Source organism: Rhodnius prolixus, unplaced genomic scaffold, assembly GCF_049639745.1.
Source record: "Rhodnius prolixus isolate KJV_2025 unplaced genomic scaffold, Rpr scaffold_5, whole genome shotgun sequence".
NCBI classification, from domain to species: Eukaryota; Metazoa; Arthropoda; class Insecta; order Hemiptera; family Reduviidae; genus Rhodnius; species Rhodnius prolixus.
The window spans coordinates 12,400,857-12,420,638 of record NW_027411624.1 but is presented as its reverse complement, the minus strand read 5'-3'; the positions used below and the strand labels follow the sequence as shown (position 1 = coordinate 12,420,638).

The following is a 19,782-nucleotide window of genomic DNA, read 5'->3' as shown; positions in this document are numbered from 1 at the left end:
ATGGATCATTCATTAATTGACCTTGGAGATAAACCTTTAGAGGTGCGAATTGTTCGAGCACTCGATCTACACAACTTTTTAACGACAACCATCGTGTATTACTTGGTGATAAGATCCTGTGTGGACTTACTTCAAAGTATTCTTGGAATTCTTGTAGTTCCTTTATTCTCTTCCAGCTACGATGAAAATAAGAAGCCAAGTTACGAAGTAGTTCTTCAGCAGATGAAGACAGTTTGGCACATGCATGAGAAGCAACCAGATGTATCATGTGACATGAACATTTAATTGTTGCTATGCCTTCAATATTTTTTTGCAACAATGCAAACACTGATTTACTGTTACCAGCCATGGCATTGGTCGTGTCAGAAGAAAATCCAATCAAGTTATTTAAAGGGATATTTTTTTCTACCAAAACTTTCTCTAATATTGAATATAATGCCATGGCTGAAGTTCAGCCAGATGGAAAAGAAAAATAATTGATTTTTAGCGCAGATTTAAGGCAATATAATAGTGGTGTTTGGGGGGAAAAAGTCTGAAAATACAAATAACTTAAATATTCAATACTCTATCGATAATGTGGGTTGTCCTTAAATTAAATAATTGTCCCTTTTAAGACGATTAAGCTTGATTATCAACCAGCCATATACCACAAAGGCAATCCAAGGCGATTAACCATTTATGTATTAGTAATACTTAGTAAGCAGTGGGATAATCCAACAAATTTGGGCTAAATAGCGTGCTCACAATAAACTGCATTGTTGGTTAAGTTTGGTTAATGGGCTTAAAGAATATGCAACAAAGGTGTGAGAAACAATGAGAAATCGATGACGTTAGTTTCATCTGGTAAGTGTTTATAATTGCAGGAGCTTTATCCTACACCCAACGAACAAAACCCTAGACCTACACCTACCACGGTAGATGGAAGAGCTATTTGCTTTTCAACATAAACACCATCTAGCTGCCTCCGCGCTTATCAATAATATGTTGTTCCATTATTCACTAACTATATATACAAGCAATAGAGGACCTGCCTGTTTTAGTCCCAAGTTTAGAGACTGTCTAACAGTACCAATGCTCTGGTATGAAACCAGCAAAATTATATGAAGGGTTGTAAAGCGATTAAAGTGTAGGGAGCGTAGGGAATTAATTTGGAACATAAGTGGATAATCCACAGGAGAAGCTGCTTATATATAAAACAGTCCATCCAACTCTGTCTGAGTGCACCTTTACTGCAGCCATGGTAGCCACTAGAAGTCCTTGAACCTAACAACTAGCCGACCTGTTTCGAAACAACCATCCAACGCAGCTGTAGTCCATATTAAACAAGGAGTGGCTGTATAATATTATTATTAATAAAATAATTTGTAGAGACAAAAGTACCAAAAGTTGTTTCCAGCATTAATAACAGAATTAGAAGGTTAGTGGACAGCAGCCGCCGCATTGCCGCCAAACACCGACCAAATGCCGCTCCCATTTGAAAACAGTTGGGGGCGGTAAGAAGAATTAAACCACATTTAAACCACTAACTTTTTTAATTTAACGAAATATTAAAAAGTGCTAGTTTGTTTTAAATATCAGATAATGAAGAGATAAAAATTCGCTATAAACCTAGCTGCCGTGTAAGTCTTAAGTTTTTTAAAATTAAAAAAAATCATTTTACTTACATTATACCAACTAAAAATGTTAATAAGTATAAGCCCTGAAGGTGACCTAGTGTCCAAGTCGAAACCTTATCAATAATAATAAAATATAACTAGTTTTTTATGGCGCACCAACATCTCAGATCATTGGTTTTCGAAGCTCTTTTTTCAGTGCACTGCCGGCCTCCGGATAGTGTTCTCTCCTTACAGGACAGTGAGCTGTAAGAAGCTCCTAGGAAGAAAAAGTCTCAAGTACTAGCAGCTGGATTCGAACCAGGAATATCCGCGTTTAATATACTGAAACTGGCGATAATATTTTTTCCGCGTTGCACAACTATTTACTAAGTTTAAAAAATAAAAAATATAGAAGCCGTTTTTGAGAAAGTCTAACGAATGCTATTGGAGAAGTGGAACCAGCAAATAGTAAGCCATTAATCAATAAAGGGGAATTAAGAGATAAGTTTAGAAATTAGATTCATAATAAAACATACAGAAACAATTAAATACCCATTTGCCAATATTTCTCCCAACATCCATTGAAAAGCCTTAAAATTATTTACAAGGAAGTAGATATAAAGTTGGAAAATTACAAGATCAAGAAGCCTATTTACAATTACAATTAAAGCAACAATTAGAGCGTGTAAATGTATTGCGCACGGTGTTTGAACTGAAAAATGAAAAACATACGTTCAATTTTAATCAACAGTTTAAGCGATTTACAAATGTCGCATTCATTTGGTAATTTATAAATCTAAAACAGATTCGATGTTATATAAAAGGCTGTGGTAAAATTAAATTTAAAAAAAATGTTACTGTCTGACTGCACTATATTCAATTTAGATGAATGTAAAGGCAGTTATTGCTACACATAAAGAGAGAATATATAAAACAAAATATTTTGCAGTATGATCAATAATCTATAAGTTTTATTTGTAACAGTTATCGAGGAAAATACATTTTGGGACAGATCTTAGGGTGAAATCCTCTGAAATGAATTTTTTTTTATATAATGCTTAAAATATAGTCGATCAAATTCGCAGTTAAAGGGAAATAAAAATACCTGAAAGTGCCAAATATCTAATTTTTCTATGACTTTCTAGAAAAATCAATTCTAGCTAATCTCTTTAATCTCACAATAAAAACTAATTACGTAAAGACAATTATTATTTTGACTTGGAAACGATAACAGTAAACAAAAAACGGAAATTACAGTAAGTCCATACTAACTGGAGATATTTTGTACATACGCAAGCACGGGGAAAGAATGAATGAACAGTAGTTATTGGCTGTATAAGCGTTCAATATTAAATTGTCGTTTTTCTGCAATCGCTTTCAATAATTCAGGCCCCTGAAACGTGCAACGAGAAAAAAAAAGGCTACCCACTGAAACTTGGGCCTAGGTTATTAAATATAAAATATTCTATTAACATGGCCTTTATGGAGGTTAAATATTTATAAACACCTTAAAATTGCTAAGATAAATTTTAAATTTGAATTTGTTCAAATTAATTTTGTGAACTGGTGTTTTCCCTAAATTGGTAAGGTAGGCAATCTTGCTGTTATTTGCTATAATATTATGTTTGTGTTTTAAATAAGTTATTAATTACTTTTCTGCAAATGATTTAATTTTTAGAATTATCTGGAAAATATTCAACTTATCGCGTGAAATTAGTATTTTGCAACCTGATGTTAAAACAGAACATTTTAGAAAGTTCCTCTTAAAGGACGAATGTGTCTAAAATTTAATAATTAAAAGATCATATATAATATTAGTAACTATAATTTTTTTAAATTTGTATTCATTAATACTGAATTTAAAAATCTATTAAATTTAAATCATTTTCCAAGTTTTTTTAGTGTAAAAATGAAATATTAGATTAATTAAAGCCCAAGTAACAAAAATGTGAAATCTGAACTTCCCAAAAATTACTTTAAGGAGAGAGGAGATTAGCTGAGTGGTAAGCGAACTGGATTAACACGCGAAGATCCCGGGTTCGTATCTAGTTGCTGACCCTTAGATTTTTTTTCTCTTGCTAAGATTCCATCAACGGACAGTGAGTTGTAAGTTGGTCCCTAGATATGGGAAAAACTATGCGCTAGCAGCTGGATTCGAACTTTGGGATCTTCGTATTGGAATCCAGTATACGCTAACTAATGAGCTAAATCCCTTCTTTCACATAAAAATATTGTTTTCATATCTATTTGGGGCCAATAAAATGAGTTTAATTTTAAAAATTTGACCAAACTATAAGAGTTTTTCTTAAAAAATCTCTCAGTTGACATATCTTCTGCTTTAAACTCCAAGTTTTCATCCTATATATAGGAAAGTCAGTAACTTGGGTAAAAGAGAATGGTATTTAGAATATAGAGGTAGAATTTTGAAGCGGAGGATATTAGACCGAAGGTCGCGGGTTCAAATCCAGGACTGCTACCATAAGATTTTCTCTACCTAAAAAAGCCTCTACATCTCAATGTCCGGTAGTCTGATGCGCGAGAACAATCCAAAGGCCGCGGCAGTGCAGAGCGGAAAACGCTAATTTTCAAACGTTGTCAGCACAAATTAAAATTAAAAAACTTAGTAAACTGATATCTCAGCTTTAGCTGTAGATTTCTGTTTTGTGACTCCGGTTTTAAAGACCTAATTCTCAACATCCAGATTAAGAAAAGGTTTTAATCCTGATAGAAGTCATGTCAGGCTCGGGAGATTAATGTACATCCCCAAGATTACCGCTGCCTAAATTAAAGCATTCTTTGTCCTTTTTCAAATAAGACCATTGTTCAAAAATATTAAACCATTTTTCAACCAAATTAAATCCTTTTTTAGCTTGCTTCTTTTCCTTTATTTTGTTTTCTTTTCGTTAAATTTTCTTTTTATATTTTTCCACCACAGTTCTGCTCAAACATAAGCCGCCAGAGTAATTTCTAAAAAATTCCTATTTCTCCCCACAAAGTTCACACTGCTGAAATCTCTGGTTTAAATACAAAATTCCTTTTTTACACAGTCACTTCAGTGAAGACAAAAAGACCAAAAAGTAACAGCAATGAGGGAATAACAGGGAAGGGATTAGCTATGAGGTTAGCATACTGGACTCCCCACGCGGAGGACCCGGGTTCGAATCCAGCTGCTGACCCTTAGATTTTCTCTTCCTTGGAGCTTCTTACAGCTCACTGTCCGGTGATGGACAGTGTTGTCTGTAACGAGAGAACACTGTCCGGAGGCCGGCAACAGTGAATAAAGCTCCGGGCGCCAATAACCTTAGAAGTTGACGCGCCTTAACATAAAAAAGAAAAATAATAAATCAACAAAAGTTTCCTGTGTTTTGTGTTATCGGTTTTCGTTGTCTAAAGAAATTTCCCAATATTTATTGTATTTACTCTTTTGTTGTAATTAGTCTATTGTATCTGTCCAATTGTAATTACCAAAATTCCCGTGTAAGTCCCGCTATATCTGTATATACAGGGTGTTCAGCATAAGACTACGGTAACTTCGGGAGGCGATTCTGGGCATCATTTGCAACAAAAAATTCCATATAAACTATGGCTCGATTCGGCTCCGTTTTATAGATATTTTTAATTTTATGTTTTTTCAAGGTACTACTACTTTTTAGCAAAAAGTTGTCTATATTTCTCAAACTATTAAAGCTACAGCTATTTTAATAAGCTCATTAGAAAGAAGGTTAAATTTCCTTTTAAATAAGCTAATTTGTATTCCAAAATAATAATATTAAGTATTTTACTTTTTGGCCCAAACATAAGATATAGCAAGTTTCTATTTTTTTCCAAAAACTTTGACTTCATTTTTCTCAAAAACATTTTATATGAAAAAACCGTGCACTATTCAGGAAAAACATCTACATACGATCACCTTTCGAACGGTATACAATAATTAGGGTTATGTTAAAAATTGATGCAGAAAACTGTGATTAATTGCAAAAAAGTTGGCCTCAAAACAGTGTCGGCATTATGAAAGAACCTTACTTATCGCTCTAATCTCAAAGTTAAAAACTGATATGTTTTATCCTAATACGGCTTATAAAAACAAATAAATACAAGAAGAAGAAAAGATAGTTTAAAGTCCACATTTTCATTAGATATTTAGTTGCCATTTTGCTATCATTATGCCAGCGTATTCGAATATTGAATATCGCGACATGTTATGCATCTACGGTTTCGTAGATGGGAATAGTGGATTCTAGATGTTTTCCCGATAGGGTGATCCGAACGCTAAGCCGATCTTGGAGGTGTACAGGCGGTCCGGTGAAGTATTCCATCCACTATTATTTAATTTGGGGATCAGAGCGAGTAATAAGTTCTTGGCTTATTCATTACCTCTCCACAACCTCCTGTGTTCGGCTTATTCATTAGCTCTTCATAACCTGTTAATTCCAAAAGTTTATTGAGTAGTTCAAAATGATGATTTATTCACATTATTTGGCATATTTCTTTAATTAACTAAAGAATAACACACAGATCTAAACTCGTTAAACGAAAATCCTTTCTTTTGAAATTGGTACCTAACACTCATTTAACATCATATTCATTTTTCTTCTTTTTATTTTATTTTATTATTTAGAATGTAAATTTTATATTTTTGAATATATTTCTTAAATTAATTAATTATTAAATTACACGTTTGCAAAAAATCGTACTGGATTTGATGATTCTGATCAGTTATATTCTTATGGTAGGTGAATTCCTTTCATAACGCCGACGCTGTTTTGAGGCCTACTTTTTTGCAATTAATCACAGATTCCTGCATCAATTTATAACATAACCCCAATTATTGTATACCGTTCGAAAGGTGATCGTATGTAGATGTTTTTCCTGAATAGTGCACGGTTTTTTCATATAAAATGTTTTTGAGTAAAATGAAGTCAAAGTTTTTGGAAAAAATTAGAAACTTGCTATTTCCTATGTTTGGGCCACAAAGTAAAATACTTAATATTATTATTTTGGAATACAAATTAGCTTATTTAAAAGGAAATTTAACCTTCTTTCTAATGAGCTTATTAAAATAGCTGTAGCTTTAATAATTTGAGAAATATAGACAACTTTTTGCTAAAAAGTAGTAGTACCTTGAAAAAACATAAAATTAAAAATATCTATAAAACGGAGCCGAATCGAGCCATAGTTTATATGGAATTTTTTGTTGCAAATGATGCCCAGAATCGCCTGCCGAAGTTACCGTAGTCTTATGCTGAACACCCTGCATATACCTGCTTCTCCATTTCTGGCTCTTAGTTTCTGTAACTCAACCAACCCGCATAGCCACGTAAGTTTCAATAATTATAAAGAATTTATTGTATTTTACTGTTTATTTTTGTATTACTGATTTTTACTGACGTTGGAAAGTAGACGAGTTGTTTTATTTGACCGATTCCTCGCCAATCTTGAATCCTAAGTACAAAATAAAGTTATTGTATCTTTCAATAAAATAACAAATCTGACGTCAATTGCATAAATAATTAAATGTATCACTAGAGGCAAAGCAAAACTGCTCGCAAAACTTGATTACATTTTAAAAGCTGTGGTCAAAATGCTATTTCCAACAACATTACTCAACAGCAATGTAATTAAAATGGCAGCACTTCTGCATTAAAACTAATCATAAGAAAAAGAAAAAAAAATAAAGCAATTTTAAGGCGAATAAATGTGAAGGAAATAAAAGAAGAATCGTGCAATCAAAATGAAAATGAAAAAGTAAAAAAAAAATATTAAGAAATCCCTGGTATGGGCAGAAGTGTAGTCAAGAAGAATTGAATCATAGGTATTTCCGTTTATCGATGACATCATTCCCATTTTTTCAAGATGGCTCTCTTCTGAACTTCTAAAAAATTGAATAAAACTTGAACATCTACCACAATTGTTTTTACTTAGTTTTTATTTCTTTTATTTAAGTATTTTCATTCTCAATTTTCAAATAAATATTTTGAAAATATTTGATTATATCGACCGCATGTCTTTTGACAGGATCTGCTTATATAATAAATATGAATTCGTGACGCAGTGACATTTTTTATTGTAGTTCCTCTGATGACGTGGTTTAATAAGCAGCCTCTCTGATCAGTATTGTTTTGGGCGAAAAAAATCATTTGATTAAATGATGAGTTTAACTATTTAAAAAAAATTTAAATAAATTCATTCTTCAAGTAATAACTCCACAAACAGTGGAGAAAGATGTTTGAACAAAATACTCTCTTAAAAAGTCGAAAAACCTGCTTAACGTTAGCCTAATGTTCAACTATTACCATTATTTTTCACTAACTGATTCATAGTTTCAATCGGATGGAAAATTAACTGCCAGTTTCAGTCATAATAAACTTTATTATGCCGAGCTTTCGACCTAGAGACTAGGTCATCTTCAAGGCTAATTTACAATATACGAGGGTCGTTTGAAAAGTCCGTGCAAAAATAAAAACTACTTAATTTTTTGGGGTAAATCTTTTTTATTTTTCAACATAGTCTCCTTTTAGGCTTATACACTTCGTCCAACGCTGCTCTAGTTTGTTGATCCCTTCCAAATAATAGGATTTGTCCAAGTCTGAAAAATAGCCATTCGTTTCTGCAATCACCTCCTCGTTTGAATAAAATCTTTTTCCCGCCAGCCATTTCTTCATATTGGGGAACAAATAGTAGTCCGAGGGAGCCAAGTCTGGAGAATAGGGGGGGATGTGAAACGAGTTGGAACCCTATTTCCATTAATTTTGTGACCACAACTGCTGAGGTGTGAGCTGGTGCGTTGTCGTGATGGAAAAGGACTTTTTTGTGGGCCAATCGTGGGCGTTTTTCTTGCAGCTCGGTTTTCAAACGGTCCAATAACGATGAATAATATGCACCTGTAATAGTTTTACTCTTTTCCAGATAGTCGATGAGGATTATTCCTTGTGAATCCCAAAAGACAGTCGCCATAATCTTTCCGGCCGAAGGAACGGTCTTCGCCTTTTTTGGCGCAGATTCCCCCTTGGTAACCCATTGTTTAGATTGTTCTTTGGTCTCAGGAGTGTAGTGATGTATCCATGTTTCATCCACAGTGACGAAACGACGCTTAAAGTTCTGCGGATTCTTCTGGAACAGCTGCAAACCGTCCAAGCAACACTTCACACGATTTAGTTTTTGGTCAAGCGTGAGCAATCGCGGCACCCATCTTGCGGATAGCTTTGTCATGTCCAAATGTTGATGCAAAATATTATGTACCCGTTCATTCGAGATGCCCACAGTACTAGCAATCTCACGCACCTTCACTCTTCTGTCATCCATTACCATATCATGGATTTTATCAATGATTTCTGGAGTAGTAACCTCAACAGGGCGTCCAGAACGTTCAGCGTCACTTGTGCCCATATGGACACTCCGAAAATTTTGAAACCACTTATAAACTGTTCTAATCGAAGGTGCAGAGTCACCATAATGTTTATCAAGCTTCTCTTTAGTCTCCTGAGGCGTTTTGCCTTTCATAAAGTAGTGTTTAATCAACATACGAAATTCTTTTTCGTCCATTTTTTGAAAATCACTCGACTTCCTCGATTCAAACGAATGCCAAACACAAAGAAATAGACCGATCTGGCTGAAACTTGGTGTGTGTTCTTCCAAGAGATGCTACTAACTAAACATAACCTCGATACGCGCCAGTGGTGCTATCTCTCTGACTTTTCGTACTACTGTTTTACAACATTAAAGGGTTGGTATGTCTTTTGTCTTGGTCTGCTCATGGTGAGTCTATGTAATATAGTTCTACATTGCAAATTAGCCCTAAAGATGAACTAGTCCCCAGGTCGAATGCTCGGCATAATAAAAATATATTATGACTGAAACTGGCAGTTAATTTTTCACACTAATGTTCAAAATTTTAAGTCTGGCTTGCATAGGCTAATTTAGAATAAATGTACACACCTCATTTTTTTTGTTTTGTTTTTTCACTGACTGAAAGACTAATTGTAGTAACTGTTTCATAAAAGTCATTTTTGACCTAAAAAAAAAAAAAAAGAAAGAAATTTCGAGTCCCTAGGACGACCTCCATTTAGGTGAACACTTTATTATTACTTGCGCTTTAGACAAACTCAGGGTGGTCAGCCTGATTAGAGTATCGAGAGTTTGCAAGGCATTGAGAATCAGATCTAGAAATGGTTCACACATAGACACCAATTCAATCTGTACAATGTGCAATCTAAATAGAAATGAAACCCTGGAGCACTTTCTCTTTATATGTCCACCTGTATTCACCGCTGAGAAGACACTACCTGGGAGAGTTTCTCCAAAAAGAGTCCCAATTAATAAATATTCTAAAAGTAAACACATATGATCGCCATTATGTTATAGAATCTTTAAAACTAAGATCATTTGTAAGAAATGAATAAAGAAATAGAATTTATTGTAGCTAAAATGTTTAATTTACATCAGCATGATTATTATTATTTTGTTTATAAAGAAGTGTTTAAATTAGTTTAATTTATTTTATTATATTTAATGTTTATATTTTCAATGTAGTAGTGGGTATTTAAAATTATTGTAAACTTCAGAACCCCTGTAATATGTTAATTACATCAAATATAGAAATTTATCTATATATTATCTATCTACCTATCCATTTAGCTGAACACTCGAATACAAGACGACTAATCTTTTCGATGTAGAATAACCAGTAAACAAAATTAAATAAGAAGCAAACCAAAAGCGCCAAGAACGAAGCTCTCCCCTCTTTTAAGTTACTGGCATGGGTGTCCTATTACCTGATTTGTTTTTTTTTTAATTTAGAAGTTGCAATAACTAAAACGCAGACATTATAACTTTCACTTGACTGTAACTTATTCCTGTAACAAGACGAATGACCCATCACGAGAATTATTTAATAATAAAGAACCTAACTGTAACCTCTTCTATTTTATAGTTAGTATGCAGTAAGTATTTAAATAAATATAGGGTGAAGGGACCAGTAATTGACTGCTTAAGAAAAAATTCGAGTTTAAGATAGAATAACTTCCGTTATTTTGGCTCCAGGTGTAGGTTGTAAAATTGTACCGCTCCAGTAGGATGTACTTTATTTTATTAATATTTTAAATGCAGTAAATTCGATCTTTATGTCAACCAAAAATGACTTTTTTTGTAAGTATGTCAATGACCCAGTAATTGACATAGCGAATTTTCGGTGGAACCAGTGTTTGACATGGAGTGGGACCAGTAATTGACATACAAATATATTCATGAAACGACATAAGGTATGCATTCAGAATCACTTTTAAATCTAAATAAATCACTTAAATCACTTTTTCAATTGGATTTATAACAAAAATCGGTCTATTCATAATTAATTACAATCAGTTCTTAAATAGGCAAACCTAAATAATCTAATATTTTTTCATCGTTACTCTTTTTTATGCAGTTTTTGACGATCAACCCTTACACAACTGTCCTACCGGACAATTTTAATTAAATCTAAACCAAGACAGGTAATTTGAAGAACAGCCCTTACTTTCAATAGTACCAAGGAGATATTAGCTAACATGCTTGTTAGATCGTACACAATGTCTGTCGGCTCGCTTTTATCTCTTTCTCTCAACCCTTCCGCTTTCTTATCCTTTCAAGTTTCCGCTAAATATTTTGTTACTTAAACCTTTTTTTTTGGGAACTTTTTTGGTTCTCACTTTACCAAACTCTACTTCCGATTAGACTATGTGGTCACATCCTTGTTTTATTCATTCCGCCTATAACGCTGCTACCGATCGCTACTACGCGACTTTGTGTTCGAGTTGTTGGTGCTTTCTAGTGAACCAAATTTCTCCTACGCTTCCCTTCTTTTGGAGCGCTTCGCTAATATTTTCCACAATCTGTGCTGCCAGTGTCATTTGCTTCGAAACCAAACTATCTGAATGTAATTCATTCTTACTTTCTGCATCTATTCAGTATTTTATTGTTTATTATTACTGAGTTACCTCTTGGGCACATGTATATTATACATTGTGTGCACGTTCATCGCGTCCCGCCACAGGTTGTAAGCATTCGCATTTGTAACAGTAATAAATAAATGAAACGTCAATGAAAAAAAAACTAGATTAAAAAATATATATCTGTTATTGACTCTTTAACTTGGAAAGGATAGGTATTAAAATACACATACCTACAAATAAACCACTGATATTCACATAACTAGGTGACCAATTGACAAAAATATGTGTTATTAAAATAGGCACACCATAAAAGAAAAAATGAATGAAAAAACAAAATATTCTTTCGGAATACATAGGAAATGAACATCATAATATATCTTACGTAACTGATAATTAGCCACTTGAAATCACAAGCCATTTGAAAACCTCACACATCAACGGTTTTATTAAATTGGTAACGTTCTCCATAAAGGGCGATCCAACCTTCACGTCTTTGGGAATTAAAAATGGTTTTCATACCGATTTCATTTTTTTTTAATACAGTTTAGCCTATTAGCCTATTCGTCTTCGGTCAACATGTCTGTCAATTGGTAAATACAATAGATCTTACAATCTTTTTTATGTTATTAAGGTGTAACATCACAAAGTCACCAACTTCTCCACGTATGTTTGATTTCGCACCTGGTACTTCTCTTGAGGGAGCTTCATTTTTCCTCTGGCCGTTTTCTTTGATGGAATTCTATGGTTCAGCCATTTCCTCCCTTTCTTCTTTGTCATGTGGCTAGGACCCAAAACTGAGGGAGAGTGAGAGATTTTCCAACTCCGATAAGTGGGCGTCGTTTTTATCAATCACGTAGGCCTCGGAAGCTGTTCGGCGATCACGATTATTCCAGTTTGTTGTTCATACATTACTTGATCTCTACAGGATAAGCATTCTGCATGCCCTCTTGAAATAAGGCGTACCTTTGCTAATTCATTAATTTAAACATATTTTGTTGGAAGTTTTACTATTTATTTTGCCGATTTTTATCAATGATTTTATTTTACAATGATTGAATTTTTAATTATAATAAAATTTACCAACCTATCTTACCATTTTCCCAGGAAGTCAATCACTGGTCTCAAACAAAAAAGCTGTAGGACTAGTAATTGACATACATGTCAATTACTGGGCAGATTGCCGTTTCAAGGACCAGTGATTGACAGCCCCATTTTAATCCTCAATGCTTCTTATAAATAAAAAAAAAACTACATAAATGAAATCTACCAGTAATACTAATTATAACAGAACATTGATAACCACACGAATATATGAACAAATAAACGAAAAATAAGAAAAAAGAAAAATTATTTTCTTATCAATCCTCCTTAGCAACGGCTTGTTTTTTCCTTGATTTTGAACTTTTAACACAAATAACCTTCCACTGATACCAAGGAACCTTCCAATAATTAATATTTTTCTGGAACTGCTGCCCAAAGGCTTCTCAATAACGAAATTGAAAGAATCACCACTAAAAACGGCTCATATCCCTTATAATACCAGTTTATTTCTGGTATGTCAATTACTGGTGCCCAGTCAATTACTGGTCCCTTCACCCTATGTAGACCTTAATAAAAAATTAAAAAATTTAACGCCATCGATAGCAAAAGAGTAAGTAGCTGTTAACTTATTAACGCTAACCATCTTTCACAAACATTTCCACCATCTTAAAATCTGTTTGTTCATCACTTCTTTAAGTAATGACTATCTAGGCTTTTAAAAACTTTGGTACCGAACAATAAAATTCTCTGTCTAAATAAAGTTGTGCAGTACAAAGCATTGTCCCTCCCCGAGGCTACTGTACGGTCAATGTCCTCCTTTAGGTGTGCACCAACTTAACTAATACTTCAGGCCTTCAGGGTCGTATTGCGTATATTATGCAGTAAATAAAAATCCATTTGGATTAATGAATCATTCACCAAAAAAAGAAGAATAATACTCTCAACTCTTACATTTAGCTACAGTAAATGGTCTTAGTACTTGTAATACTAATAAAAATTGAAAGTAAAGTAACGCGGAAGCAGATAGGAAAAATACTCGACTATGAATCCCTTTTATTAACTCGTATTAATCAGTTAAGCGTGATTGACGTGTATACACGTCAAACCAAATCTCTATTACGGTGCGTTCGACGTTTATACTCGTTGTGAAAAATATAAAATTGCCATTAACTATAAAAACTCGAAATTTTAATAAAATACAATGAGAATAATTATTTGGTGGGATGTTTCCTTTATCTTACCAATAGAACTGCGGTGGGAGTCAGCCAAATGATAAGTGGTTGGTACATGTTTGGTCTTCGCATTAGAGACTGGGGAATTACGCACACAAATAAAAGCTCTCAACCCTTGTGCAATGCCGTTTTTACCTTAGATAGAGGTTCAGACCTTAGTACCAGTATGATTTCATTTTGCACAGAATTCAAAAAGCTCTTTTCTTCATTGGTAAAAGCTCCTTGCGTTCCTAGTTAACTAGAAAATGCATACGTGAAGCGGTGCAAGATTTTTGAAAAAGCACAGAATGCTCTGTAATCTCTAGCCCCAGAGATTGCAGAAAAAGGCGCATGCAGTAACTCTATTATGACGTTGTAAACTTTTGGTTGTTTTGCCCTGCGTTCGACGTGTATAACAAGTCACTGTCTTGATTTTAATTCCGCACACTTTTTTTTTTTTTTTTTTTAACTAAATTCCACGCTAAACTGGTTAAATAAAATACAGTCTAGGCAGGAAATATAGCCCAAAAAACCGTAACACATTAAATTCAAAGTAGATATACGAGGGTCGTTTGAAAAGTCCGTGCAAAGTCAGAGAGATAGCACCACTGGCGTGTATCGAGGTTATGTTTAGTTAGTAGCATCTCTTGAAAGAACACACACCAAGTTTCAGCCAGATCGGTCTATTTCTTTGTGTTTGGCATTCGTTTGAATCGAGGAAGTCGAGTGATTTTCAAAAAATGGACGAAAAAGAATTTCGTGTGTTGATTAAACACTACTTTATGAAAGGCAAAACGCCTCAGGAGACTAAAGAGAAGCTTGATAAACATTATGGTGACTCTGCACCTTCGATTAGAACAGTTTATAAGGGGTTTCAAAATTTTCGGAGTGGCCATATGGGCACAAGTGACGCTGAACGTTCTGGACGCCCTGTTGAGGTTACTACTCCAGAAATCATTGATAAAATCCATGATATGGTGATGGATGACAGAAGAGTGAAGGTGCGTGAGATTGCTGGTGCTGTGGGCATCTCGAATGAACGGGTACATAATATTTTGCATCAACATTTGGACATGACAAAGCTATCCGCAAGATGGGTGCCGCGATTGCTCACGCTTGACAAAAAACGAAATCGTGTGAAGTGTTGCAAGGACGGTTTGCAGCTGTTCCAGAAGAATCCGCAGGACTTTAAGCGTCGTTTCGTCATTGTGGATGAAACATGGATACATCACTACACTCCTGAGACCAAAGAACAATCTAAACAATCTTGGGTTACCAAGGGGGAATCTGCGCCAAAAAAGGCGAAGACCGTTCCTTCGGCCGGAAAGATTATGGCGACTGTCTATTGGGATTCGCAAGGAATAATCCTCATCGACTATCTGGAAAAGGGTAAAACTATTACAGGTGCACATTATTCATCGTTATTGGACCGTTTGAAAACCGAGCTGCAAGAAAAACGCCCACGATTGGCCCACAAAAAAGTCCTTTTCCATCACGACAACGCACCAGCTCACAACATCAGCAGTTGTGGTCGCAAAATTAATGGAAATAGGGTTCCAACTCGTTTCACATCCCCCCTATTCTCCAGACTTGGCTCCCTCGGACTACTATTTGTTCCCTAATATGAAGAAATGGCTGGCGGGAAAAAGATTTTATTCAAACGAGGAGGTGTTTGCAGAAACGAATGGCTATTTTTCAGACTTGGACAAATCCTATTATTCGGAAGGGATCAACAAACTAGAGCAGCGTTGGACGAAGTGTATAAGCCTAAAAGGAGACTATGTTGAAAAATAAAAAAGGTTTACCCCAAAAAATTAAGTAGTTTTTATTTTTGCACGGACTTTTCAAACGACCCTCGTAGATATAGCTTTGCGGAATTTGCCTACAACCGTTCGGCTAACGTTACGCCTAAATAGATATTAAATATTTTAATAAAATTCCGTATTTGAACAGAGGAAAAATCTTTTTGAACGGATGTGCCTTTTTTAAAGAATAAATTTTGTAATTTTCGGCGATTTTTTGCATAAAATAACTTCAATAAAACTTTATTACGTTAATTACGGTAAGAGAAAAGAACTGATTAAGTATTTAAGACCTCAAATTCTATTTTTATGTGTCTTAACATAAATTATTGGAACATTAAGTTCAAATTTGAATTTATCTTGAATTCCATTTTAAATTTCTTTGGAATAATTTCAAATTTCCTTGCGCTAGCAAGAAAAATCACAAAGAAGAAGTAATAAAAGAATTGCTTTATTCAGAGACTAAATATTTTTTCTTTGGGACACCCCAATAAAAACACAAAATACAACTTCTATTAGTTGCACTCAAAATGGATAACAAAAGTAACACGATTTCAGTCACTTTCAACAAAATAAAAGATTAAAAAGAAAAGTACAAGAATACATTAAAAAAAAAGAAGAAAAAGAAAGGAATAATGTATTGAAAATGTAATTTAGGGCCAGTTCTAATGTTTTTCCTTCCTTAGTAAATAAAAAAAAAATGAGGTAATGGAACAATCGATTATAATGCACGGCTGAGTTTCCAAACTATATGAAAGGTTATTGTGAAGCCAGAATACTTGCGAGGTTATAAAAAAGTAAAAAGAAAAATATGTTAACATATATCAAACTTTCATAATCTTTTTCTTTTTTTAAATTTTGTAAGAGTCTTTCAGAGTAAATAAAAAAAAAGAAAGCTTTCATGTTAAATTTTCAACTTGAAAGTCCACACGAGAACACACATTTACTTAGGCAAAGTTCTTCTGTATTTAAGATAAGATTTTGAGAATTTAAATTTAGTATACCGATATACAGGGTGAACCAGTAAGTATTGTCCATAGGCCTACTGTGTGTAGTACATCTAAAGTGGAGTTCAATGACGTATTGGCCAACTTCATATTTTCCTCTGTTCTTGAGTGACGTCACTTTAAAGTTTTTTTCTAAAATCATTACTTTTTTCCAATAAAAATGTTATTACTCAGAAAGTTTTAGTCCGAATTCGATTTTGATGACACGGTTAGAAAGACAGATAAATTTGCTAAAAATTGACACCATTTTGAAGCATAAATTATTCTCCAAACAGCCTCAATCTTCCTCCGAATGCTGGAAAAATAAAAGTAATCGAAATTTTTAAGACATTCGGCTCTTATGTGATCATTATCAGACCTAGGTGCTGGCCACTTTTTATAAAAGTTTCCTTGTTTAATGGGCTTTCAAAAGGTATATCATTTTCCAGGATTCCTTTTATCTTCGTATGAGAAATTACGTTTGTTTTACCAGAAAACGAGTTCACGAACTGTTTGGAGAATAACTTCTGCTTCGAAATGGTGTCAATTTTTAGAAAATTTATCTGTCTTTCTAACCGTAACATCAGAATCGAATTCGGACTAAAACTTTCTGAGTAATAACATTTTTATTGGAAAAAAGTAATGTTTTTAGGACAAAAATTTAAAGTGACGTCACTCAAGAACAGTGGAAAATATGAAGTTGGCCAATACGTCATTGAACTCCACTTTAGATATACTACACACAGTAGGCCTATGATGGACATTACTTACTGGTTCACCCTGAATATATTTAAAAAAAGTTATTTGAAATGAATTTAGGAAGCGTAGATCTAAGAATTATTTTTAGAAAAATTACACTAAAAAAACACAATTTTGGCGTAAAATTTTCATATTACCTTTAAGTAGCTAATCTTACCAAATTTCTCCCCCCAAACTTTATTCTCAAATTTGAAGCTAGATGGTGAACGGAGAGGGGGCAAAACTATTGTATTCTTCTGTACAAGATGCTGATTGCGGAATAGGCCGAATAGAAAATGGAGTGTCTGTTAATAATTTAAAGTTGAATGATTTCGAAATCAAAGGCATTTGAACTAATGCATTTAAAAATTAAAGGCTCTCCAAAAATAAAAATACGTTGTTCTCTCTATTCTAAAAATGCTCGAAAAGATTTTTTTGTTGTGTGCTGGCTTCATTAAAACTGATAAGGATCGATCTTCCAAAAAGGTGCGCGAAAAAGCGTAACGTTGATAAACACCCAATTTTGACAATTCTTTTCTCTATTTCTAGGATAAATTTCCCAAATTTTCTTTGTAATATAGGGCAAATTCTCCTTTATAACTGTATTTTTCTTGCAACAACCCAGATCTATGATGAATTTATGTACAGACAGGAATTTTATGTTGTTAAGTTAGACATGTGCAGCTTGTGCTGCTAGAAACTTGCAACACATTCTTGTTAGGAACACAAGAATACATGGGGGTTATTTACAAGAAGATTGGCTTAGAATAACTAGTGGGTAGCGTACCAGTTGTTGTCTGAACGTGGTTGAGGAGAACAGTTACAGGTCGCCTACAAGAGATTTCAAAGCCAGTTTTGTCCTTGATTTACAGTTACAAGGTCTGCTATATGGGACACACCAACTCCTACTCATGCAACTGTTCATATTATTTAAATACTGCTGTAATTTAACGTAGATATACTAATTTTACTGTAATGTACAGACCTTTTTTTTTTCTTTTGTAATTTAAATGGTAATTTGCAATATGTATTCGAATAAAGTAAATAAATAAAGTAATGTGATAATTGAAGATTATAGTGGGTAAAAAGCAGAAGGAGAGAAACTACCCAGCGGTAGGAACCTCTACAGGATCCTAGGGGAAGTCTCCAGGTCTCCAGCGATACAGCTCCTTAGTGGAGGCGAAAGACTGTTCGAGAAGGATGAGAGTAATTAGAGAGAACAGATTGGGAACTTGCGATATTTCGTCTCAGCGAGTTGGTGGGATGTTGAGGTCGTTGTGAAGAGTGAGGATAGCCACCGTTGTAAGGAGCGTAAACTATCTGTCGGAGTAGTTTTGATTGGAATATTTGTACTGTCCTTCATGATCTAATTAAATAAACTTATTATTATTTGGTACATCAGACATACCTGTACAACCCTCTACACTACTCTGTACATATGCAAACGATACAGCCATACTAGCCACAAGTACACATCCTTCATCAGCTTCATGCAAGTTACAGGACACACTTACATAAAATAGAATCCTGGACAAAGAAGTGGCGGATTAAAATGAACTCACAAAAATGCCAGCATGCCACGTTTACTCTCCGGCGGGGCTCCTGTCCTCTTCAACAGCAATCCTCTTTTTTGCACAGATCTGGGTGCGCTACCTTGGGCTCTACATAGACAAACAACTCACGTGGAACCCACACACTAGATTTAAAAGACAAGCAATTATAAAACGTGCGAAACTGCTTTACAGACTTCTTGGACGACGCTCCAAATTGCCCATTGAACTCAAACGTTTAATACCACAGTACTAACCTCAAACCTATGTGGACTTACGGACTAGAGCTGTGGGGTTCAGCCAAACCTACAAACATAAGGACTGTACAGAAATTTCAGTCAAAACTACTCCAACAGATAGTTGACGCTCCTATCTACGGTGACTAACCTTACTCTTCACACCGACCTCAACATTCCCTTCATAGACCAACTCGCCAAGACTAAATATCAAAAATTCCATACTGCTCTCTCGACTAGCTCTATCCTCTTGTACAGTCACTCGCCTCCTCTGACATCCCTAATACTCCTCGCCGACTGAATCGCCAGTGGCCCCGCGACTTCCTTACAGTCTGAAGACCTAAACGTCATTACTCTCCTCTCTCCTCCTCATATTCTCTCTTCACATTCTCCTCTCTCCTACAGAGAGTGCTACCGCTGGGTAGCTTCTCTCCTCCTGCTCTCCTCCCGCACCAGTTCATCTCATTCACCTCCTATTTACTTATTGTATATATTTATACAGATTGTAAATTACAACATAAATAAATAAAAAAAGCTCTACTGTGGCTGTGTCATGGACACGGCCGTGTGTTGTACGTGAATACGTTTACGTAACGGGTTATATTTTTTATATAAAATATTTTTATTCATGTATTTAGGATGAAATCAAGGAAACAAATAATTACTGTGTTACAATATAACTTCATTAATTATAGGT

At 34.4% G+C, this 19,782-nt stretch overlaps 1 protein-coding gene across 4 annotated transcripts in view; it reads right to left on the bottom strand.

Moving 5' to 3' along the window:
• The window catches only part of Tsp26A (Tetraspanin 26A), a 252,225-nt gene that overhangs the window by 124,413 nt on the left and 108,030 nt on the right, over positions 1-19,782 (bottom strand). The window lies entirely within an intron of this gene.